The following is a 25,153-nucleotide window of genomic DNA, read 5'->3' as shown; positions in this document are numbered from 1 at the left end:
GGGGGTTAGCAGGCAGGTGGTTTCTGGGGGAAGGTGGCATCTAGGTTGGGCCTCTAAAGATAATAGGATGTCAGAAAGCAGTGAAAAGGGGGAATTTGGGGCATGAGAAAGATGTTTACTATCATTTTTATTTGAAAAAGTGAGCATGAGACCAGTGACTAAGTCTTGGAGGAATGTTAGGGTGTGCCATCAAAGGAGAGGAGGCTGGGCCAGGTAGACCAGTCTCAGGAGCCAAGGGAGGGGCAGGTTTCCAGGAGGAGGGTAGCTTCCCAGCTAATGACATGACCAGAGAGCAGCAGTCATTAGAGTACAAGAAGGAATGATGAAACCCTGAGCCATTCTGTTGCAGTGTGGGGACAGAAGCTAGACCTGCAGACAGGTAGGGAGTCCCAGAACAAAAGGAGTTGGGAAAGAAATCAGGAGTTGGGTCATCAAGGCCACTGTGTCTGTTGCATCTTCCCTGGTAGAGAACGGTTACCTGTAGGGCAGTGAGTATCTGTCCTTCAGTTAAATTTTAAAGTGAAATATGGATTAAACATAGACTTGTGCTTCTTAGCTCAACATCCTCCAGCCTTCTTTAGAACTCATAGTCTATCTACCCTAAGTAAGTTCTAGATCTTATCTATGCAAGGAGGTTCAGGAGTGAGTGGGCGCTATCTTTCCAAGCTGCTTAAAACACTATCAAGAATAAAAAGAAAGGCCCCTTTAATCCCAGCACTTGGGAGACAGAGGCAGGTGGATTTCTGTGAGTTCCAGGTCAGCCTGGTCTACATAGCGAGTTCCAAGCCAGTCAGGGCTACAGAGTGAGACCCTGTCTTTAAAAAAAATGAAAAGAAGAGGCAGGTGGATCATAAGATCAAGGCCTGCCTGGGCTACATAGAGAATTCAAGGCCAGCCTGGGCAACCTAGCAAGGCTCTGTCTCAAAATAAAAATTTTAAAAAAGAAAAAAAAAAGGTTGCAGATATAGCTCAGTGGTAGAAGGGCAGCTTGGCTGGCATGTATAAGGCCCTGGGTTCAATTGACAGTATTCTGTGCCCCTGCAATGCAGGGAAAATGTTAATAAAGTCTGCATGAAGGTGAATATTTAGAAACAGTTTAAAATTTTTTGATTTATTTTTATTTTATATGTACGAGTGTTTTGTCTGTATGCATGTAAGTGCACCCATGTGTGCAATCCCTGTCGAGGCCAGAAAACGGCATTGGATTCCCTGGAACAGGAGTTACAGATGGTTAACTACCATGTGGGTTCTAGGAACCAAACCTGAGTCCTATAGAAGAGCAACAAGTACTCTTAACTGTTGAGCCATTTCTCCAGCCCTAGAAAATGATGTGTTTTTAAAAACATTTTTTTTGAGCCAGCCATGGTGGCACACACCTTTAATCCCAGCACTTGGGAGGCAGAGGCAGGTGGATCTCTGTGAGTTTGAGGCCAGCCTGGTCTACATAGCAAGTTCCGGGACAGCCAGGACTGCAGGGAAACCCTGTCACAAAAAGACAAAAAAAAATTTTTTTTAAATTTATGTACATGTATATGTGTCTGTGTGTATGCTGTGTGTAGGGGGGGTACCCTTGGAGGTCAGAAGAGGGCATCAATCTTCTGGCACTAGACTACAGGTGATGATGAACCATTCAATGTGGGTGCTGGGAACTGAAGCTCCTCCTCTGGAAAAGCAGCAAGTGCTCTTAACTGCTGAGTCATCTCTCCAACCCAGAAAATAACATTTTAAATATTAATTTACTGCTTAGTTTACCTGTGATTCATTAGAAGCCTTTAGTTTTTTAAAAAATTTTTATTTATTATGTTTATTTTATGTGTATGAGTGTATTGCCTGCCTGTATGTGAGTGCACCCATGTCGTGCAATGCCGCGGAGGTCAGAAGAGGGCTTCACATTCCCCTGGAACTGGAGTTAAGGACGGTTTGTAGCCACCATGTGGGTGCTGGGAATCAAACCTGGGTCCTCTGCAAGAGCAGTAGGTGCTCTCAACTGCTAAGCCATCTCTACAGCCCCCAGAAGCCCTTAGTTTTAAGGAAACCTAGTGTACTAAGAAAGGAATAGATAAAATTGATTACCACAGACTCTGTAGAGCCTCTGATGTATTTACTTCCTTACACACCTACTACCATTTATGGAATGTGTGCTCCACACACAGTGCTGTGTGCCAGGTGCTGTGTAAGGCATGTGGCCCATAGGAAGCAATGAGACCCAGCCTGGGCCCTGGAGGAAACCAAGGTCAAGACAAGTGAGATCAACAACTGATGGAGCCACTCTGCTTAATGGCCAGGAAGGCTCTGTAGAGAAAGCTCAGTTTGAACTGAGAGTTAAGAGGGGTCTAAGTGCAAACTTCTAAGAGCCAAGAAGAAATTTTATTTCTTCCACAACAAAGCCAAGAAGAAATTTTATTTCTTCTACAACAAAGAATTGTCAGTCCCTGTTTTGTTTTTTGTTTTGACAGGGTCTTACTATGTAGCTTAGGCTGGCCATGCACTCACTATGTAACCCAGGCTGGCTTTGAACCTGTGATTCTTTTGCTTTGGCCTCTCAAGTGCTGGGATTATAGGCATGTACCCCTCTGCCTGGCTGAGAATCACCTCTCTAGACCCAGGTGTCAACCCTACTTTCTCTATCTGGTAGCCACAGAAGCTATGCTGGGGAGGCTCTGTACATTTACTTCATGAATCTCCTTTAAGATTGATGGTTCCTCAGGTTGTGTTTTATTTGTGTGGCTTACAAAAATATACATTTCTCAGAAAATGGGCTTACTACCAGTGAAATCCTGACTTTTTTTTCCTCACATATTTCCTTCCATATTTTGAATCCTGCTACTCCGTTTTCAGATGTCCTGTTCTGCTCTAGGAAAAAGAGACTGTTAGGTGATTTTCAAAGGAGAAAGACTGGGTCTTTATTTACCAACCCAAACCCTAAGTATCAAGGGCATTCAGGATTGTCGTGTCCTCTCTTTAAAGCTTTACAAGTGCCAGAAGAATCCTACTAAAAGTGTAACCAACAGGTTTGTTGCAGAACACAGTGGGTTGTGAAAGAGAGGTCAAGGATGACCCTTAGGTTTCTGGCCTAAGCCACTGGAAGGACTGAGAAGCTGCAAGAGGATCAGGTTTGTGCATCGGGTGGAAACTAGAAGCTCACTTAATATTATACTGGGAACACTTCAAAGAATAGTTATAGGTATTAGGAAACATATATCTTTTTTCATAGTGTTGGGGATGGAGTCCAGGGCCTTGTGCATGTCAGGCAAGTGCACTACCACTGAGCTACATCCTGGACCCAGAAAAAAACATTTTATGAGACATAGATGTTTCCTGCCATTATCAAACCACTCACCAATTGTTGGACATTATTGACATGTAAATAGTCCTAGTATTATTAATAGCTTTCGACCTACAATTTATGTTTAAATATATGATTATCTGCTTGGGCAGGGAATTAATGGTTCAAAAAACTTGGGTTATTAGCATACTAAAAAGGGGGTATATTTTACTTTCCTTCCAGAAGTTTATAGATACTATTAGCTGGGCATAATGGCACACACCTGCAACCCCAGCACTAGGCATGCTGAGGCTGGAAGATTACAAATTTGAGGCCAATCTGGGCTACTAACAAGTTCAAAGCCAGCATTTGGGGCTAAATGGTACAACACCGCCTGAAATAAAGTTTATGAATGCTCATTTCAACAACATGGAGTGTTACTTTTTATTTTTTTAAAACGATTTAAAAAATTATTGTGTATGTGTGTGCCTGACTGTATATATTTACCATGTACATGCACATGCCTATAGAGGCCAGAAGAGGGTGTCAGATCCTCTGGAATTGGGAGTTACAGGAAGTTGTGAACTGCTTGATGTGGGTGTTAGGAACTGAACCTGGGTCTTCTGGAAGACAGCAAGTGGTCTTAACCTCTGAGCCATCTTTCTAGCCCAGTTAAAAAACTTTTTGAACCAGGGTCTCATATAGTCCAGGTTGGCTTTGAACTTTGTGTTAGATCCTCTGGCCTCCACCTCCAGACTGTTGGGATTATAGTCAGGTGCCACCATGCCCACTTTTATGTGGTGTTAGGGATCAGACCCAGGGTTTCATGTATGCTAGATAAGTACTATACCAATCAAGCTATATCTCCAGGCCATGCGTGTTATTTTTTTAATGCACTGATTTGATAAAATGATTTTTTTCTTTTAAATATTTCCTTGATGACTAGTGAGGGAAAACCTGACTCTGTGTTTACTAAGGCTCTTCTGAAAACTGTTTTGGGCTACAATGTTTGAGAGATGGTCATGTCTAGTGAACATCTGGAAATCTGTGTGGTCATGTCTAACATCTGGAAATCCTAATGATAAATTCTCATGATTCACACCTCTTGTTGAGGATCTAGCTTCCTGGGATAATCTGTACAGACCTCAGACATAGCCATGATATTTACATTTTGTTTTATTTTTTAAGCTAAATTCTTGATATTATATGTATTTTATTTGAACATGATGTCCTTACATGAAGATTTTGCAGAATCGCCCAAGGCAATTATTGAAAGAAAGCAAAATGTTCCACTATACTGCTATGTATCTTGAGATGAAAAAGGGGGAAATTTGGTAACAACTGGAAAATGCTAATTACCAGGGAATAAAGAAAAAGCTAACAATTACCCAAGATATCCTCCTCTCACACTTTTATCTAGGAAAAAGGGGTGTGTGGGGAGGAATAGATTCAGAAAGAGTAAATGATTTAAATTTCCTGAGATGCTGCTGTGCACAGGATAAATACAGAATTCAGAGAAGAAACTTTAACTGATTTATCAAAATAGCCTTGTGTACTTCCCAAGAACAGTTTCAGCATATATGGCCATGTGGACAGGAAGTGTGGTACATAACAAGGTGGTGAAGAATACTCTACATAACCTAACTCCTGCTCCATCTCTCATGATTGTCTCTGCTCTAAGCGAAGGCAGTCTCTCTAGGACCAAAGTTCTTATTGTAAACACGTGCCTTTCAGCCGTCACTGTGGGATGTGGGGCAGGGACACTGATACTCTGAACAGAAGAGGGAGTGTAATAGCTAACTTAGGAAACATGCTCATGAAGGTCAAAGGTTATGTAAATGGAGTAGCCACACAGAACTTGACATTGGTCAATTCAGGGCAGAGGTTGTTAATGCAATTTTGATAGGGAGGGAATTTTAGAAAGTCTATTATAGAGCCAGGAACAGGATGCTTAGGTGGGGAAAAGACTAGGGGTTGTGACTATTAAAGTTGGGTGTAAGATTGACTGAGTGAGTATTACTAAGTAGCATTCACTGGTAGAATCAGTGAGAGATTTGGGAAGAAGCTGTGAGTTGAAAGTTAAGATAGTAGAGACAGGACATGATGCCATGTCCTGGTTTTAGCTAGATTCACAACAGGTGTGTTATAGAGTTTTCTTTCCCTTTCTCTTCTCTAGAGATGGTGATAATATACAAAGCGGCATAAAACCATACCCCAAGAAAGCCCCCAGAAAACCCAATTTTCCTTAAGACAGTGCTCCCTATACTCTGGGGTCACCTCTTGGGTCCAAATAGGTCCTGAAGGGAGTACCAAAAGGGACTCTTTCTCATTTTCCTCCTAGTATCAGGATTCTGGAATTTTCTTTCTCTTGTTTTAGAGGGGTACTGGTATGGTACTGGGGTCTGATCTGTGTACCTTGAACGGCTTCCCACTCCCTCCTTTGCTCACACAGGATGGTATGCTGACACGGGAACATTTTAGCACCTGCTGTGATGAGGTCTGAACATAATGGCTAAGCACTCACTAGTTAATAAGTATTCTGAATTCTGATGCTTGGGGTAATTTACTCTTTTGACTACTTCCCAGGAAATTTCAGCATGTCACAATAGCAGCTTAATATGATTAAAAGAGCCCCAGAACCTACTGGCACTGTCTCCTCAGCCTTCTGTCTTTTACAGAGTATGACTAAAATTCTCTTTTTCCTCTGGCCTTGCACATGCACCAAGTTTATCTGCTCTCCTACTGGGTTAGAACATAACTGTTACAGATAATGAAGGAAACCTGTTGGGCCACCTTACTGAAGTGACACCAGGATATGGAGACAGCGATTTGAAATGAGGCCAGATCCCAGGTGTAGGCCAATCTAGACAAGTGAGGATGGTCCTGAAAGAGGGTTAACATAAGTGCAGAAAGGCCTTGACAGCATGGCGTGTTAGCACACAACTTGTAATCCCAGCACTTGGGAGGCAGAGACAGGAGGACTGCTGTAAGTTCTGGAAGCCTGGTCTACACAGTGAGTTCCAGGCCAGACAAGGCTACAGAGAGACCGTGACTCAAAAAAGAAAAAAAAAAAAAAAAAAGGACTTTCAAATTAAGGACAGAAGAGTGAGGTATGTGCTATGAGGATGACCAATCCAGGCAGCCTCACCTCCAGGCAGAAATAGACCAGGGTGAGGATTGGCCCAGGGCCTTCAGGGTCCCTGCATTGGGTTCTAAGAGGCTAGTGGGCAGTTCAGAGTATAGTCAGGGCTAATGCAAAGTTAATCCATAGTAACAGTCACAAGATTTAATGACAGGACAAACAAAAATCTGTTGTTGAGAGTACAGAAATGGCTCGTCAACACAATGAATGGGAATATAATTTAGTAACTCTTGCCTTTAAGAAAATCTCATTAAGGGCTGGAGAGATGGCTCAGCAGCTAAGAACACTGGTCGTTCTTGCAGAAGACCCAGGTTCGAATCCCAGAAGCCACATGGCAGCTAACAACTGTCTGTAACTCCAGTCCCAGGGGATCTAACAGCCTCTTCTGACCTCCGTGGGCATTGCACGACACAGGTGCACTTGCCTACATGCAGGCAATACACGAATACACATAAAAAATAAAATAAAAAAATTTAAAAAGTTTTTAAAGAGAAAATCTCATTATTACTATTTTTAAAATTATTTTTATTTTATGTGTATGAGTGTATTGCCTGTATGTGTATAAGTGCACCTGTGTTGTGCAATGCCTGTGGAGGTCAGAAGAGGGCATCAGATCCCCTGGAACTGGAGTTACAGACAGTTGTTAGCAGCCTCGTGGGTACAGGGACTGGAACCTGGGTCCTCTGCAAGAGCAGTCAGTGCTTTTACCCACTGAGCCATCTCTCTAGCCCATTATTATTATTAAAGACAGGGTCTCTTATTATTATTTAAGATAGAGTCTCCCTGTTGCCCCATCTGGCCTGGAACTCACTATGTGGACAAGGCTGGCCTTGATCTCACAGAAATCTGCCTGCCTCTGCCTCCTGAGTGCTGGGACTAAAGGCTTGCGCCACCACACCTGGCAAGCCTTTGTATTTTAAATATACCCTTTAAGTTTAATTCCATTTCAAGGAATTTTATACTGGATCAATAAATTGTAGCTACGTACAGAACTTTAAGTTTAGTTATCTGTTTTGAGATATGGTATCATATAGCCCAAGCTGGCCTTGAACTCCTGATCTTCCTGCCTACATCTTCTGAGTGCTGAAACTGCAGATGTACCCCACTGTAGTAGGCTTTAGACATGAGCACATTTACAGCTATCAAAAATTAACAACTGAAATGCTCAGCAATGAGCTGTTAAATACATCATGGTACATCTGAACTATACAACTGCATAAGAACACTATTCTAGAAGAGTGTATGATGACTCTTAGGTACCCTAGGTGCTGACTCGGCACTCATCCTTCTTGCTGCCTGTCTCCAGAGATGCCAGGAAAGGAAATCCTTGCTTTCCCAGACCACCTTGAAACCAGGAGGTACCACAATAGCCTTAGGGAGCTGAGATGTCTTTGGGCTCTTCTCCCAGCCTGGACTGCCTTCTTCCAGATTCCTGTCATATGAGCAAAATACTACCCCAAGCTGTTCAAGGCCTCTTAACAGAGCTTGCTATTCATTGTATCAAACCAATCCTGGGGGCTGGGAGAGATGGTTCTGCAGATAAAGGTGCTTGCTGACAAGCCTGACTATCTGAGTTTGATTCCCAGGATCCACATCATGGAAAGAGAGAGCCAACTCCTGTAAGTTGTTCTCTGACCTCCACATGTGTGCTATAGTGCTCTCTCTCTCTCTCTCTCTCTCTCTCTCTCTCTCTCACACACACACACACACACACACACATACATACACACATGCAAATGCTTAAAAGATCCCGAGAAAGATAGGGGAAGATGTTTACAATATAATTGGGTGTGAGGTAGGTATTATTGAACCAAAACAATGAATAGCCCAGAAGAGTAACACAAACATATATAATTGTTCTGCCTATGGCAAGGTTATAGGGAATTTTTAGATTTATCTGGATTTCAAAAAATGTCAACAATGAACATATAATGACTTTTAGGATGAAAAAATATTTTTAAAAAATTTGGGCTAGGTGCAGCACAGTAACACAGTGCTTGCTTAGCATGAACAAGGCTCTGGGTTCAATTCTTGGCACAATAAACTGACTGACTGGCTGACTAACAGAAAGCTTGTAGCCAGGCAGAAACAAGTCTTTGACAACAGCTGCCAAATCAGTCACTTTAAAACTTCTGTCCAGGTGGTTCAAACTCCCCTACCTGGCTCTGGTTTTAAAGGTCCCTACTGGCCTCTAACCAGGGTCACTGAGGCCCACTTCTACTAGTTGGGCCATTGGTCGGGATGGCCTAGAGACCCACCACACACCTGGGGTATGGCCTCTTTTCAACAGCTCTTTCTGGGCCCTCAGACATCACCAGGGGCTCAGAATTTTTCCTGGCACCTCTCTCCTCTTAGTCAAAACCTTGCTGCCCCCTTGCCTCCTCTGTCATTTCTTGCTCTCCCCTAAGCTTCTTGGCAGAGTCAAATGAGATAACCTATCTGAAAGTACTTCATACATTATAAAGTATTAACAAAGGAAAAGTTATTTTTTGTAACTTCCTTTCTTTCCCTCATTCTTTTCTCCCTGTTTTTAAAAAGTATTTTATTACTGCTTGAGAGAGAGAGAGAGAAATGTGTGAATGTGGAGGTCAGAGTCAGGCTTGCCTGGTAAGTATGTTTACCTAGTAAGTCAATTCATTGGCGCCACCCCCGCTTCTTTTTCTTTTTTCTTGGTTCCTTTTTTCACTTCTCTCCTCCTCCTTACTTGCTAGTTCAATAGGAGGATGTAATAGGCCTCCGCAGGCTAGCCTCCTCAGTCTGCACACCCATGTTGTACCTCTCTGCTTGCTGGTGGTTCTCTCTTACTCAGCAGTGAGCTCTCTGAGTAGGGCCCATGACTTTCAGCCCTAAGAAGCTTTCATAATATCTGTCTTGTGATTTTTCACCTCAACACTACTGAAGTCTCATGACTGACATCTGGATAAGGCACAATACTGATACACATACACATATTTGTAAAATCAGCCATCCATACAATTAAGTGGAAAGTTGTCATTTAAATATTAAAACTTAAGGTTGTGAAATCATTTTCAGAAGCACTAGAAACTTAGAATTGGTAGAAAGATATGTAGCTTGGAAAAACTGCCCTCCCCCCAAACTACAGTCTGTTTATGTGTGCATGCATGTGTGTGTGGCTACAGGAAGGTGTGGTTACAAGTGGTTGTGACTTGCCGGGTGTGGGTGCTAGGAACTGAACTCTGGTCCTTTGTAAGAGCATCAATCACTCTCATGAAGCCATCCTTCCAGACCCCATATTAGTTTAAAAATCTTGAGAAATACATTTACAATTGAAACAGCAACATTAGAGTAATGATAACTTGGAAATGAAAAAATTTGTGGTAAAATATTGGAACTAACTTAATTTTTTAAGAAATATTGTATTTTATTTTTATGTGTATGAGTGTATTGCCTGCATGTATGTAAGTGCACCCATGTCATGCAGTGCCCAAGGAGGTCAGAAGAGGGCGTCGGATCCCGCATAACTGGAGTTACAGATGGTTATTAGCTACAATGTGGGACTTAAACCCAGGTCCTCTGCAAGAGCAACCAGCGCTCTTAACCATTGATCCATCTCTCCAGCCCATTTTAAAGCTGTATTATCTGCTTAAATCCCTCAAAATCTGTAAAGACCTGTGAAATGTCATATTGTAGTTTGACAAAGCTGTTAAGACATCATCGATTTTTCTCATCCCTTCCTCACTGACAGTACTATATTCTTGCCTCTAGTCTTGTTTCTTTAAATTTTCTTGACCCTTATTGCTAGACAAACTTCTCTTTTTAAAAATATTTTATTTATTATTTTTATTTTATGTGTATGAGTGTATTGCCTGTATGTATGTGAGTGCACCCATGTCATGCAATGCCACGGAGGTCAGAAGGGCTTTGGATTCCCCTGGAACTGGAGTTAAGGACGGTTCAAAGCTGTTATGTGGGTGCTGGGAATCAAACCCGGGTTCTCTGCAAGAACAGTCAGTGCTCTTAACTGCTGAGCCATATCTCCAGCCCCAAGACAAACTTTTCTAACACCCTGCTTTAACTACTGATCCCCTCTCAAACCTCCAGTGGTGCTCCATAGAGTCTGTAGATTAGGCTCAGACTTGGTCTGTGTTCATGACTTTTTTCCACCTCTTCCTATCCTCTTCTCTGGCTCTTCTACCCCAGCCTGATCCCCTCAGCTTCCGTTGGCTTGCCTGTCTCCCTAGCACCTAACACCTCTTGGCCTTGTTTTGTACCTAAATGCTGTCCTCCTTTTAGGACGAAGCTCGTGTTCCACCATTTCTACGACACTAGTTGAAGGCCTCAGGGTCTCAAACTACTATGAATCTATAGGAAAAGGCCAAAGCTCAAAAGAAATACTCAGGGGGGTCTGCATTTGGGTCTTAACATTCAAACAGAAGGAAGTCATTTAGCAAAAGACATACTGATCCACAACACAGTGCAAAATATGTAAGTTTTTTTTCCCAGCATAAATATGTGAGGGTTTTAAGTTGAGTGGGAGCTCAGTGTATTATCACTGTGATGGACTGGTGAAAAGCCCACTGACAGAGAGTAGGGAAGGTGGCCTTTGATAGAGTCTCATGTGTGCCTGACCTAAGTGCTTAATTCATCCCACTTAATCCCTCTTCTCCATCTCTCCCTCCCTTCTTCCTTCTTGACAGGATCTTTCTATATAGACCAGACTGGCCTGGAACTCATAATCCTCCTGCCTCTACCTCTTGAGTGTTAGGATTACAGATGTGTGCTACTATGCCCAACTTTTCCCTCTCAGCACTGTGAGGTATGGCTGGACTGAAATCATGATTAGCCCATTTTATAGGCTTCAGGTCTTTTCTTTGACTATATGATCCCACATCTTCTCTAGCCCATGGTGCTCTCCTTATGAAGGACACCTCCTGCCTTCTCAGTGCATAAGCCCTCCTATCCCCTAAACTCTCCTTACCCACTCCTTGTTCTCTAAGGAACCACGCCAGCCTGAAGCAGACACCCAGCTCTCTACCACCCTCTCAGCCTTACCACCACTCATGCCTGCTAGATTTGGGGCTGAAATGCCCTTCCCTTTCTTGCCACTGATCTTCACTTGCTCAGTGCTCACCTCTTTTCAAGGCTCATGTTAAAGGTGGGCTCACCTAGGAAGTTGTCCATGACCTCCAGCTCTTTCTGGGCTGGGTTAGCTTAGGCTTCTAGGTACTTCTGTAATAATGTGGGATACTGCTAACAGATTGCATTTGCTGTATCTATTTCTCCCACTCCTCTAGGAACTTCTTGAGGGCTGGAGTTCAGTTTTTGCCTTGTTATTTAGCATTCTATGCTAGAAGCACATGTGTATTCCCAGACATCAGCAGAACTGAACTGAAACTCAGAGAGCTTAAGTAACTTGTTCAAGATTAGCAAAGATAGGAAAAAATAGAACTGGCTTGAAACCATATATCTGGTTATGAAGTGTTTGAAGAAGGTGATGGTTCTGTTCCCCTTTTAGGCTGGTTAGACCATACAAGGAATACCAAATTTTGTCCTAGGTAGCAGCCTTTAAGAATAACCTTCATGCCAGGCATGGTGGCACCTGCCTTTAATCCCAGCACTTGGAAGGCAGAGGCAGGCAGATCTCTGTGAAATTGGGGCCAGTCTGGTCTACATAGCTTGTTCTGGGCTACAGGGAGACCTTGTCTCAAAAAACAAAACAAAACAAAAAAAGAATAACCTTCACAAGCAGGGGCATGTTTGGAGAGAGTGACCATGACAGTAACCTGCAAGCCAGGTTACATGAGCTACTGGAAAGAATGGGGAGGAGTACAGAGGCAAAGAAACATAGGGTGACAGAGCTGCCTTTAATTACTTATGGTCTAAAAGTGAGAGTAAGGAGTAGACTCATTTTCTGTGGCTGTAAATTGTTGAAGATACAGAAAAGCAGATGTTGACCCTGGAAGAACTTTGAGCAGTGCTGGCTGAAGATAGCAGGGCTAACCCGGGAGCAGAAGGTCCCACCATGGCAGCTGTCAAGTTGACAACACCCTGTAGGGACTTCCTAGACGGGTCAAGAGCTGGACTGAAGGCTGGTCTAGCACAGACTTTATTTTTAGGTGACCTCATAAAGTCCCTTCCAATTGATGTTACAATACTATTATTCTCTCTTTTCTGATCCCTCTGCCCTTTGGCAATTTTATCCTTTAACACATGGTTCATTGGTGATTAAGCATATATGTTTCCTATGACACACAACATTAGGTTACCAATCTAACCTTTATATTGACATTTCCTTTTTTTCTAACATCCTCCCTGACAGATAAGTGCCTTGAAGTCAGGGAACACATACCACGGGCCATGCCCATTTGGTTTCCATATATCTACAGTTAAGTAAAAAAGAATAAAATGTTTCAAATGATGACCTCATGAAAGAACTTTAATCTGCTTGTTAATGAGCTTTTCAAGATTCCTGAAAAGTAACAACCAATTCTTCCTAGATACTTTTCTGTTCTTCTAAAGGGTTTAAAAAGGAAGCATTGTAGGGAGCAGTCTGCTACTGAAGAAAGCTCCTGGTTTCTAATGTCTCCTTTGGTTCTTAGGGCTGCCCAAGGACTCCAGAGGCAGGAACTCCTGCCTTTGGATCTCCAGGCTCCAAGAAGGCCAAACGTACAAGTAGGAAGTATAGGAGGAACAGGGGCAAAGGGCAGGATGAGCATGTCTTGAGCATGTCATTTCTCTAATGCTTCCTGGTCCTTTGAGGGAAGAGTGGAGGAATCCAGCTTAAAGGCTTACACCTCACATCAATGAAAGATGACTTTGGCAAACCAGGAAAGGACAGGAAAGAACTCCCTCTGTGACTAAGACTCACAAGCCGGGGCCAGCAAATTATGAGCTAGCACTCCCTATTTCTGGTTAAAGAGTTTTATTGGAATACAGTCACACCCACTAATTTGCCTATTGTATAAAGCTGCTGCCATCTGATAACAGCAGAGTAGTTTTGACTGAGATCATCTGGCCTTCCAAGGTACAATTTTTAGTAATTGGCCCTCACAGCAAGTGCCTGTTAAGTCCCCACTAAAACGTAGTTACCTGTTATACACAGGGCTACTTATCAGGAGAAACAGTGCAATGTGCAGGTATTATAAATATGACTAATGTAGCTCCCCAGATGTCACCAGGCAGCACTCATGTACAATTTACCAGTGTAAAATAATCTATAGTCTTGAATTCATGGTTTAAAGAATATTTCTTTTTTAATTAATTAATTTTTATTTTACTTGTATGAGTGTTTTGTCTGCAAGTATGTAAGTGCATCTGTGTCATGCAATGCCCATGGAGGCCAGAAGGGGGTTCTGAATCCCTTGAAACTGGAGTTAAAGATGGTTGTTAGCCAATATGTGGGTGCTGGGAACCAAACCCCAGTCCTCTGCAAAATACTGAGCACTTCTCCAGCCCCATAAATCACATCATTTCTTAACATCTTCCAACTCTATTTGATCTAATTTCATGTGCACAAAGCAAGCTCTGATTACTTTTCTGATACTCAAGGCACCACAGCACGGAAGAAGTATATCCCCTGCTACATTAAATTGACTGCCTGGTATATATGTGTCTGAGCAAATAACTATAAATAGTGTGATTGGAGCCCTGCAACCTTAACAAGAACAGCTCATGAAGTTCTTAAATCTTTTTTAAAATTAATTAATTTATTTTAATATTTTATTATTTTTATTTTATGTGTATGAGTGTTATGCCTGCATGTAGGTAAGTACACCCATGTCGTGCAATGCCCGAGGAGGACAGAAGAGGCTGTCGGATCCCCTGGAACTGGAGTTACAGACAGTTGTTAGCTGCCATGTGGGTGCTGGGATTCAAGCCCAGGTCTTCTGCAAGAACAGTCAGTGTTCTTAACTGCTGAGCCATCTCTCCAGCCCTGAAGTTCTTAAACCTTAAAGACCTGAAAGGCTAGGATACATTCCGAGCTCCATCAGTTTCCTCAGAACACAGCACATGGCTAACACTGAATTTTAAATTACATTTATTTGTTTATTTCTTTATTTATTTGTGTGTCTGTCACTGTGTGCATGTGGCAGTTAGAGGACAACGTCTGGGAGCTGGTTCCCTCTTTCCATCATCTGGGTGCCAGGGACTGAACTCAGATCATCAGGCTTGGCAGTGCCTTTACCCACTGAACCATCTCACTGGGCCTCAAAATGTCAAGATAGCCAAAGCATCATTATATATCTTTCCAATAGGCAGATGCGAAAGTAGGCTGAAATGTTGGACAGCTCCTACTCTTGCAGATTAGGGCTGGAGCCAACTCCTGGGGTATCCTAGAACCATTCCTTTTACTTTTCATTTTTTATTTTATGTGTATGAGTGTATTGCCTGCATGTATATAAATGCAGGCACCTGTGTTGTGCAATGCCCTCGGAGCTCAGAAGATGGCGTTGGATCCCCTGGAACTGGAGTTACAGATAATTGTTAGGTCTTCCATGTGGGTGCTGGGAACCAAGCCCAGGCCCTCTGCAAGAGCAGCCAGCGCTCTTAACTACTGAGCCATCTCTCCAACCCCCTGGAACCATTCCTTAAATCAATGCTGTTAGTCTCTGTCCTGTGAGAGAAGTCCAGTCTCTATTCAGATGAGCATGAGTCTCTAGCTCTCCACTATATGTCCTTGGATTTCTGGCCAAACACAAACTTTTAGATTCATCCAGTGGTCAAAACCAAGCGGGGCCTATCTATAGAGTAAGAACAAGGATTTGAACTACATATTTCCTAAATCCTGCAGGCATGAATTGATAAGGTTGAGAAGTGGGCAGGGCCTCAGCTGGTCTTCAACCTGGCAGACACAGTATGGCAAGTCATACCTGTACATCAAGAGCCCAGTTACCAACTGTATGGCTACAGAAGTCAGGCAGGTGCTACATGTCCTTCTGATCACCCCAACACTTTCCCATCAGACAAACCTTTCTTATCCCTGGGAACAACATGCATCTTGGAGAAGGACTTAGGCTATAACCAGAGAGCCTGGTGTAATCTGGTGGGGAGCTCTGCCAATGTGACACCAAACAGCCTAAAGTGACTCACACAGATGTATAAAAGAGGCTTGGAAGGGAGCTAGCAAACCAGCTTCTAACAGTGTACCTGCTCAGGGTCTTCCAGGTACAACATGCCTTTCCAGAGAAAGGCATGACTTATGCAGACTTATGATGACCTTTGAAGTTAACCCTCTAGAGCAAATGGAAAAGGCAAAAAGGATTCGAAGGTACAATATGCACAGCAGGAAACAAACCAGGAACCTGGATTTCTTGGGAGAGAAGCAACACATGCAGAATCAACTTACATGCAGGAAGTTGAGAGTGTCAAGTCATCTTCCCACTTCCGGCCCACACAGTGTCTTAACAGGGCAGTACATGAGTAATATTCAATCCATTTTTATTTGATTCTAGTTTTATGGGATTTATGCAATATTTCCATGATTATGGGAGAGTATATTAAAATCAAACCATGAATTCAAGGACAGAGATGGGTTAGTATCTCCTAACGCTTGTCTTTTTAATTTGAATGCATGGCCAAAGTAGATGCATAACGCTTGCTGAATCAGCGGTCTTCTCTTCCTCTCACACATTATCCCCAGCTCTAACTGTGAGTCAATGTTTTTAAAAAATTATCTAACAACATCACTTAGTAAGACCAAGTTCTATGATTCCCCTAAAATAGTCCTTTAAAAATCACTAAATCAGGGGCTGGAGAGATGGCTCAGTGGTTAAGAACAATTGTTGTTCTTGCAGAAGACCTGGGTTCGTATCCCAGCACCCACATGGCAGCTAACAACTGTCCATAACTCCAGTTCCAGGGGATCTGACAGCCTCTTCTGACCTCTATGGGCATTGCACGACATGGGTGCACTTACCTAGATGCAGGCAATACATGCATACACATAAAATAAAAATAATAAATAAACCCAATTTTTTAAAAGTTAAAAAAGAACGACATGGGTGCAATTACCTAGATGCAGGCAATACATGCATACACATAAAATAAAAATAATAAATAAAATTTTTAAAAAAATCATTAAATCAGGGACTGGAGAGATGACTCAGCAGTTAAGAGCACTGCTCTTGCAGATGACCTAGGTTTAGTTCCCTGAATACACATGGTGACTAACAGCTGTCCATAGCTCCAGTCCAGGGGATCCTATGCCCTCTTCTGACCTCTGTGGACAATGCATGCACAGGTGCACTTACATACATGCAAACAAAACACTCATACACATAAAAATAAAAATAAATTCTAAAAAAGACTACTTTTTGGGATGCTAGTGAGATGGCTCTTTGGGTAAAGGTACCTGTTGCTAAGGCTAATGACCTGAATTTGATCTCTGGAACCCACATAGTGAAAGGAGATAACTGACTTCCCCAAGTTGTCCTTTGACCTCCACATGTATGCCATGGCATGGTGACACCCCTATAATAAATAAATAAATAAATAAACAAATAAATAAATAAATGTAAAAGATTTTGCTTTTTCTTATTTATAGTGTTAGAACTGAATCCAAGGGCTTGAGTATGCTAGGCAAATTCTCTACTACCAAGCTACATCCTCAACACTAAAATTTCACATGTTGCTAGAAGGCACTGTGATAGCTTTAGATGTAAACATAATAAATATGAACATGTCTCATTTGTTGTTCTCTCCTAGTTATAGTAATCATAATACTTCTGATTTCCCAAAGTCAATTTGGGATCCAATTTCTAGTAGAAAGTTGACACAAAGTATGTGCCTTGTTCATGGTAGAGAAGGGCAGGGAATCAATTTTCAAATGCATGGCTGAAGAGGTCAAAGTTTTAAAAAACCTAGCTTGATCAGCATCAGTTGCTTTAGTATGGAAGATGAGCAGGAATGCCCTGAGTTTTCAGCAGAATGGAGAACACAGAGTGGCCACCTGTTTATAACTGTCAGCATTTAGCGCCTGGGATTATAACTAATGAATTTGAGACTGAAAGTGGATCCCTAGAAGGTGGCAGGGCCTTCCAGAAAGACTACCCAGGCAATTTCATGATGCAGGATTCTGGATGGAGACAGAAAGGGGATATTAAAGACACTGTGTGAAAATGAGCCTGTTTCTTCATGTTCTACAAAGGAAAAGCATGTTTTATTCTCTTTTGAAAGAGAGTAGTGGTTTCTTCAGCAGTTGTGGGTTATAAAAATGGGGAATCACCAGGCGTGGTGGCATATGCCTTTCATGCCAGCACTCAGGAGGCAGAGGCAGGTGGATCTCTTGCAAGTTCAAGGCCAGTCTGGTCTACATAGTGAGTTCCAGGCCAGCTGGGGCTACAGGGAGACCCTGTCTCAAAAAGACAAAGAAAAAAAAAGAAGGCTTGGGGAAGTCATGCCTTTAAAAAAGTGTGTGGCTGTGACCCGCAGAGCATGTATAGTCAGGAGCCACCTCCAAGTAATCTTTCTTCCTCTGCTCTTTCTTTAAAAAAAATATTATTTTTTATTTTATGAGATGAATGCATTGTCTGCATGTGTGTAAGTGCACTCGTGTTGTGCAATGCTCATGGAAGTCAGAAGAGGGTGTCAGATCCCCTGGAACTGGAGTTACATACAGTTGTTAGCTGCCATGTGGGTTCTGGGAATCGAATCTGGGTCTTCTGCAGGAGCAGTCAGTGCTCTTAACCGCTGAGCCATCTCTCCAGCCCCTGCTCTTTCTTTGGTGAGGGATAACATCAGTCTAACCATGAGTGTCTTTCTGCTAGAGTTCTATGAGTTCTAAACATGTCAACTGACCATCAGCTACTAGGGGACCTAATCGTCTCCAAGAAGGATCATCTGAGCTTCCCTGAATGTGTTTTAGAAGCTCCCTCCCTCTCTACCCCAACTGTCTCTCCAAGAGAGGCCCAGGCTGGCCTTAGACTCACATTCCTCCTACCTCAGCCTCCTAAGTGCTGGGATTACAAGCATTCCACACCACGGCCACCTCTTTTAAATCTTTTCAATCCAATAAATATGCATTGCACATCCACTAAGTGTCAAGCACAGTGCTGAGTGCTAGTGACCAGCTTAGGAAAAGGATGCCTGCTGTCAAGCCTCATGACCCAAGTTTGATCCCCAGAACTCACACAGCAGAAGGAAATAACAGACTTGCCCAAGTTGTCCTCTGACCTCTACATGTGTACCATGCCTAAAATCAGTGTAAAACAAAATTCACGTTTTTTTTACAGTGTTGGGGATTGAACCCAGGGCCTTGAGTATGTTTGGAAAATGCTCTGATGATCAGCTCAGATGCATAGCACAAGGCTCTGCCATTAGGAAGCTTCCTGCTCAACAGTGGAAAGAGACGTGCACAATAACATGCTATACAAGGGTTATAACAGCAATTGATTCTTCCCTGTGACTTTGTCAGCAATTATTCTCTTGGCAATTACTTTGTTTTTAAGCTTGAAAAATTATACATTATGCAAAGTCAAATAACAAAGATGTGTATAAATTTAAAAGTACACTTCTAAGTTGGGCATAGTTGTACCTTTAATCCAGCATTTGGGAGGCAGAGGCAGGTGGATCTCTGTGAGATTAAGGCCAATTGGAACTACAGGGAGACCTGGTCTGAAAAAACCAACCCTCTCAAAAAAGCACACTTCCCTATTAACAGGTGTATGTTTTATTCAGACCTTTTAAAAATGTTTTATTTATTATTTTTATTTTTTATATGTATGCATGTATTGCCTGCATGTAGGTAAATGCACCCATGTCGTGCAATGCCCGCAGAGGACAGAAGAGGCTCTTGGATCCCCTGGAACTGGAGTTACGGACAGTTGTTAGCTGCCATGTGGGTGCTGGGATTCGAACCCCAGTCTTCTGCAAGAACAGCCAGCATTCTTAACCGCTAAGCCACCTCTCCAGCCCCTCTTCAGACCTTTATATAATTCAAACTATATGTGCACATGTTTATAGAGAAATATGGAATCAAAATATATTCTGTGACCTTTTTCCACTAAAGGAATCATGATCACTTTTCCATGTAGGGTATAGAGAGTCACTGCATTCTTTTTTTGATGGCTGTATAGTATTCTTTAATTTATGGAAGCAATTTCAGCCCCTGAAAAGGTTTTGGGGAAAAGGTGATATGTGACCTGGCCTTAAAGGAAGAGTTGGGTTCGTTCAGCCATGAGTCATCTCGAGCAGTCATGAGTATGATGTACACGCTACATACACAGAAGGAGCAGAGTAGGAAAGGGGGTTACAGGAGGTAGAGTGCATAAGCATGTGAGAGCGGTGTGCAAATGTATCCTGGTGAGATGGAGATGCTTCTCAAACTTTGGGGCATATTAGAATCACCTTAGGAATTTCTTAAAACTGTAGCTGCTCTGTCCTCCACCCCAAGATTTTGACCCCAAGCCAAGCATGGCATGGTGGCGCATGCCTAACTCTGGAGGCAGAGGCAGACAGGTCTCTGAGAGATCAAAGCCACACTGGTCTACAAAGCAAGTTCAAAGTCAACTGGGGCTATAGGGAGACCTTGTCTCAAAAAAGACCAAAAAAAAAAAAAATCTGACCCCAAAGGCTTTGCTCTAACCACTACACTAGGCTGCTTCTCCTTATGTGACAGTGTGAATTCATATGCCCCTTCATCAGACAGGCAGGTCGATAAAGGTCTCCAGATTCTATGACAGCAGAGGACAGCCTGACATCCTTCCATTTTGCTCCCCATGGTCCTCTGCCTTGCAGTCTTCCAATACTCTGTCCTACAACCTGCTCTTCACTTTGTAGTTTATGTATCTTTCATCTGAAAGTTCAAAGTTTTCCCAACACTGACCTCATGATCAGGCAACGGGAACAGGCAGCTACCTCATTTTACATTTTACAGGAGGATATGCAGAGGCATGAGGAGCTGACTGACTTTCTCAACAACACTGAAGCTGAGAGCATGGTTGAGCAGATCCCAGGCAGGTTTCCTTAGTAATCAAGGTATATGTGCAGAGCTTTCTGTATGGTGCCTAGCTCAGCAAAAAAGTCATTTCTCTCTTGGACCATACCGAGGAGGGATTTCCTGGGATTCTGGAGACTACAGGACATTTCCTGATGTCCTAAGAAACAGCTATCAGAAACTGCTTACAATCCTTTTCTTCTTAGGTTGTCAAGAAAATTTCAGAATGCATGTCATCATGCAATGTAGGTGGTGAAGATGGTTACATCTCAAGATGTGGCTTCTCTATCAATTTGGCACATAAAATGCTGGGCTCACAAGCTGTTTATGAGGGAGCTGAGTGCCAATGAGGAATAAACCCAGGATTTTCCTGCAAATGGTACTGAGCCAGCACACAGTTCTCTCCTGGGTCAAGGAGATATGAAAGACCAAGGTCTTTTTCTGCTAAGGAACATCAGGATCCTTTTGGGGTTTGGGTCAAGATTGACCTCAAAGGAAACTTTCTGAGGGTAGAGGGCCTCAGAACTTAGGGTGGTGATGAATGGACTGGACTATTACTAAGGCGGGTTCCAGGGCCAGCCCCAGAGGACAGATGTGGGCTAGGACTTAGGGCTGCATTTCTCACAGGCTTTCCTGGTGAGTCAGTGGCAGGGCTATGTTCAAGAAGCCCAGCTCCAGAGAGCACAAAGTCTCCCGGCTACTGGCCCTGCTCCTGTCACTGCTGACCAGACAGTGGCTTGACCAGTAAGAAGCTGAGTCACTGTATGACTTTTTACATTGTGGTTTTCCTTCCTCTCTGGAAGCCTCAATCTTCTATCTTGGATTTCAGAATGTTGTGATGGGATAAATGAAATGTGGGGAGTAAAAATAAAGGAATGTGCTGACATTCCTTTATATGGAAGCCAAAAAAAACAAGTCAAAAAGGGGTCATAGCTATTAGCCGATTGGTTTCTTCTGTCAACATTTCTAAAGTAGGTAAATGTATGTACTGCTCTTTCTTGATAATCAGATATATATATTTTTTGGTCTTTTTGAGACAAGGTCTTCCTATAGCCCCAGCTGTCTGGAACTCACTATGTAGACCAGGCTGGCCTCAAACTCACAGAGATCTGCCTGCCTCTGCCTCTTGAGTGCTGGGATTAAAGGCATGTGCCACCACACCTGACCCAGATATATTAATTTTAAAAACTCCAGAGGAAGGTAGATATCTCATACCATCACAAAATGCTGAGATGGCAGGATTTAAAAGTCATCAAGGAGCCCCATCTTCCACCAAGTCAGGAAACTGGTCCAGAACGACACTGGTACATTATTGTGGCTGCTCAGGCCAGTAAGTAAAGTGATACATCCTGAGGGCTAGGGATGATGGAAGAGTGCTTGCCTGGCATGCATGAAGCTCTGGGTTTGATCTGCACTTCATAAACAGGGTGTAGTGATGTGTTCCTGTAATCCCAGCACTAGGGAGGGAAGTGCAAGCAGGAGGATCAGAAGTTGAAGGTCATTCTTAGCTACAAAGTAAGTTCTAGGTCAACCTAAATGAGATGATAGAGACAGAAATATATATATATATGTGTGTGTGTGTGTATATATATGAGAGAGAGAGAGAGAGAGAGTTAAAAACTACAGCATTGAGAGCTAGAACTTGGCTTCAAGCAGCCCACTTGCCTAAGAGGTCAAATGATAGTGTTGTCTATACAAAAGGGCTTCTGGGAGGATGAGTTTTTTTGGTATTCTTGATCTTGCACTTTGTGTTCTAAACTACAGAAAGTATTCAACAAGCTCCTTTTAAAAGTGAAATTCATTGATTTGAGTCTCAAACCTTTGTTATGAAAGAGGAGAGGAAATAAGAGCAAGCTTGTGAGCCAGGTGCTTTTAGTCCCAGCACTCGAGAGGCAGAGGCAGGTAGATCTCTGTGAGTTCAAGGCCAGCTTGGTCTACATAGCAAGTTCCAGGACAGTCAGAGCTACAGAGTGAGGCCCTGTCTAAAAATGAGTAAGCCTGTGAAAAAGTAAACCCATGGTTTTCTGGTATGCTTCTGAGACATCTGCCAGAACTTCTCACTGATTCCCAAACATGCTGGATGTGGCTGCATGTGGCTACCCTTGTCTAATACCTTGTTCTAGACATGAGTGTGGGTGCTTAGGAGCCTGAACATTTCTGTCAATAGAGTCTTCATTCATCCTTTTATTGGTTGTCAAATTGCCTTTTGAAATTCTCAACTTCATATTTAACCATGAGAAACTTTTTTCAAAATAGGCATGAGTGTTTTCTAGTAGACAGATATTTGAATGTCAAGAATTCTTTCCCAGTCCCAATATACCTCTTTGAAGTCAGCATACCTTTTATCTGTAAATGTGAAAATAAACATTAATAATGAATGCCTTCTCATCCTCTCCAAGGAAGAAGTTTTATTTACTTCTGAAGAAACAAATCATTATTTTCCAAGCTGGAAAGACAGGCAGAAACAGAATGGGGACTCTGCTTTTGATGGTTTTGATATATTTTCAAATTGCCTCAAATAATTCCATCTGCCTTCAACAGCAATATTATGGATCACTTGTCCCCATGCTGTCTTCCCTTTAGGTGGAAGCTCTTCACACGGAGGCTCTTCAGTCTTTCACCCTCCTCTCTGACCAACACCCCTAGGGCTATTTCCCCTCTTTTACAGCAGGAGCCTCTGCACCTGCCATATAGCCTACAACTCTTCCATAACAAAAGACCTGTCTATAAACTCTAGCCTGCATACTCTGTGTACATCCTGTGACATACCTCCAGTGGCCTACATCTCCATAGCTACCAGATTTATAACTGGAGGCTGCACAAAATGTCCTTACTGGGCCAAACAAAGACCTTCAGCTTAGTCTGCCTGGTAAGCACCAAAGGCAGTGATGGAGAGGACATCCTTCTGCTTCATTATCACCTCAAAAACTTCAAGGGCACACTTCATCTAGGCTAGGTCACTTCACACCCTCAATTATCTATATATCCATTTATTTATTTTATTTAGTGTGTGTGAGTGCACATGCGGTGTGGAGATCAAAAGACAACTCTTGGGAGTTGGTTCTTTCCGGCCACCTTACAGACTCTGGGGACTGAACTCAGGTTGTCAGGTCTGTGTGCAAGTGCCTCCACCTACTGAGTCATCTCACAGGCCCCACACCCTCACCTTTTTACCACTGTGGATCTAGGTCCTTCTATTTTATGCCTGAAGGAACCTAGGACAGTAATGCAGTCCACCCATACTCCTAGTATTTTCCTTGACTCCGCCTTTCTCAAGCTTTGAGGAATAGTTTCTAGTGGGAACATTCTGAGATACGGTGAGCAGACCCAAATTTCCTACCCACACCTTTTAGGACTGTTGATTGTGGTAGGCCCCCAGAATACCCATGCCCTATTGTGGGAACCTATGAAATGTTACCTCAAATGGCAAAAGGGACTTTGAAGATGTGATGAAGTCAAGCACCTGGGGATGGGGAGATTTTGTGGATTATCCAGGTAAGATCAACAGGGTCCTTGTAAGAGGAAAGCTGGGGGTTCAGGGAGGGTGAGGACAGAAGCAGAGTGACTCAGCACCACACGCCTAGGAGGGCAAGGAAACAGGCTTTCACCTACGGCCTCCAGAAGAAATGCCCTGCCAACACCTAGACTTTGACCTCCTGAGCCAGTGTCCTATGGCTGCTACAACAAATTGTTACAAGTTAGGCAGCTAAAACAACAGAAGTTTATTCCCTCACTGTTCCAGAGGCCAGAAGCCTCAAATCAAAGTGTTGGCCCAGATACACTCCCTCTCAAGGCCCTGGGGACCTGCTTCTGGCTTCTCTTTTGGCTTCTGAGGGGTTCAGGCATCCCTCAGCTTACAGACACACTACTCCAATCTCTGCCTCTGTGGGTCACAGTCCCTCCTCTCTCAAAATCCTATCTCCCTTTTATAAAGAAACATGTACAAACAAGGTTCTCTCTCTCTCTCTCTCTCTCTCTCTCTCTCTCTCTCTCTCTGTGTGTGTGTGTGTGTGTGTGTGTGTGTGTGTGTATCTATAGAACCCAGGGTCTTGCACATTCTGTGTTACATCCAATATACTATAATGATACATGTGACTGTGTTTAGGGCCTACCAAGATAATCCAGGCTCAAGATCTTTAACTTTACCTTTTAGCATATAAAGCAATATTCATTTTTTTGTCATATAAAGCAATACTCACAAGTTCTGGGGTTTAGGACAATTTGAGAGGCACCATTCAGTCCATTACACCCACTGACAAAGATTTTGGACTTCCAACTTCCAGAGCTATGAGATGAGAAACGTGTTGTTATAAGCCACTAAATTGGTAACTTGTTACAGGAGCAACAGAAAACCATTACACGGATTTTATCTCCTATTACTTGGACCCTCAAAGCTGAAGAGACCCTCTTTGTTTTCTGGCTCTGCAGAGCTTTCTCTGGCTATGCGGGCTGAGGCTGACACTGGTCTGGTGGGGTGAGAGCTTAGCTTCTGCTGCTCCTGCTCCAGCCACCTCCAGCCACCATGCCTCCTTGCCATGATGGACTGTAATTCCCCTGGAACCGTAAGCTCAAATAAATTCTTTCTTCTATAAATTGCTTCGGTCAGTGTTTCTATCACAGCAACAGAAAAGTAACTAATACAAGCAGCACATGCCTTTTTTGTGTGGTATTTTTGAGACAGGGTCTCCCTGTAGGCCCAGCTGGCCTGGAACTCACTATACAGACCAGGCTGGCCTCGAACTCACAGATCTGCCTGCCTCTGCCTCCTGAGTGCTGGGACTAAAGGCATTGCTGCAGCGCATGTCTTAACAACCTCTCTCAAAGCTGAAGCATATCTAACTGAAACTAAGCA

General features: G+C 42.9%; 1 protein-coding gene across 3 annotated transcripts in view; it reads right to left on the bottom strand.

Annotated features, from left to right (window-relative positions):
• The window catches only part of Mapre3 (microtubule associated protein RP/EB family member 3), a 60,587-nt gene that overhangs the window by 17,272 nt on the left and 18,162 nt on the right, over window positions 1-25,153 (bottom strand). The window contains exon 2 of one of the 3 annotated variants that reach the window (XM_029564467.1): window positions 24,501-24,586. The exons of the other annotated variants lie outside the window; for them this stretch is intronic. The gene's annotated coding sequence lies outside the window, so the exon portion shown is untranslated. The remainder of the gene's footprint in view (window positions 1-24,500; window positions 24,587-25,153) is intronic. 3 annotated transcript variants of the gene reach the window in all.

The sequence above is a fragment of the Nannospalax galili genome, unplaced genomic scaffold (genome assembly GCF_000622305.1).
Source record: "Nannospalax galili isolate Female #2095 unplaced genomic scaffold, S.galili_v1.0 scaffold517, whole genome shotgun sequence".
Lineage (NCBI taxonomy): Eukaryota > Metazoa > Chordata > Mammalia > Rodentia > Spalacidae > Nannospalax > Nannospalax galili.
This window is presented reverse-complemented; position numbering and strand designations above follow the sequence as displayed.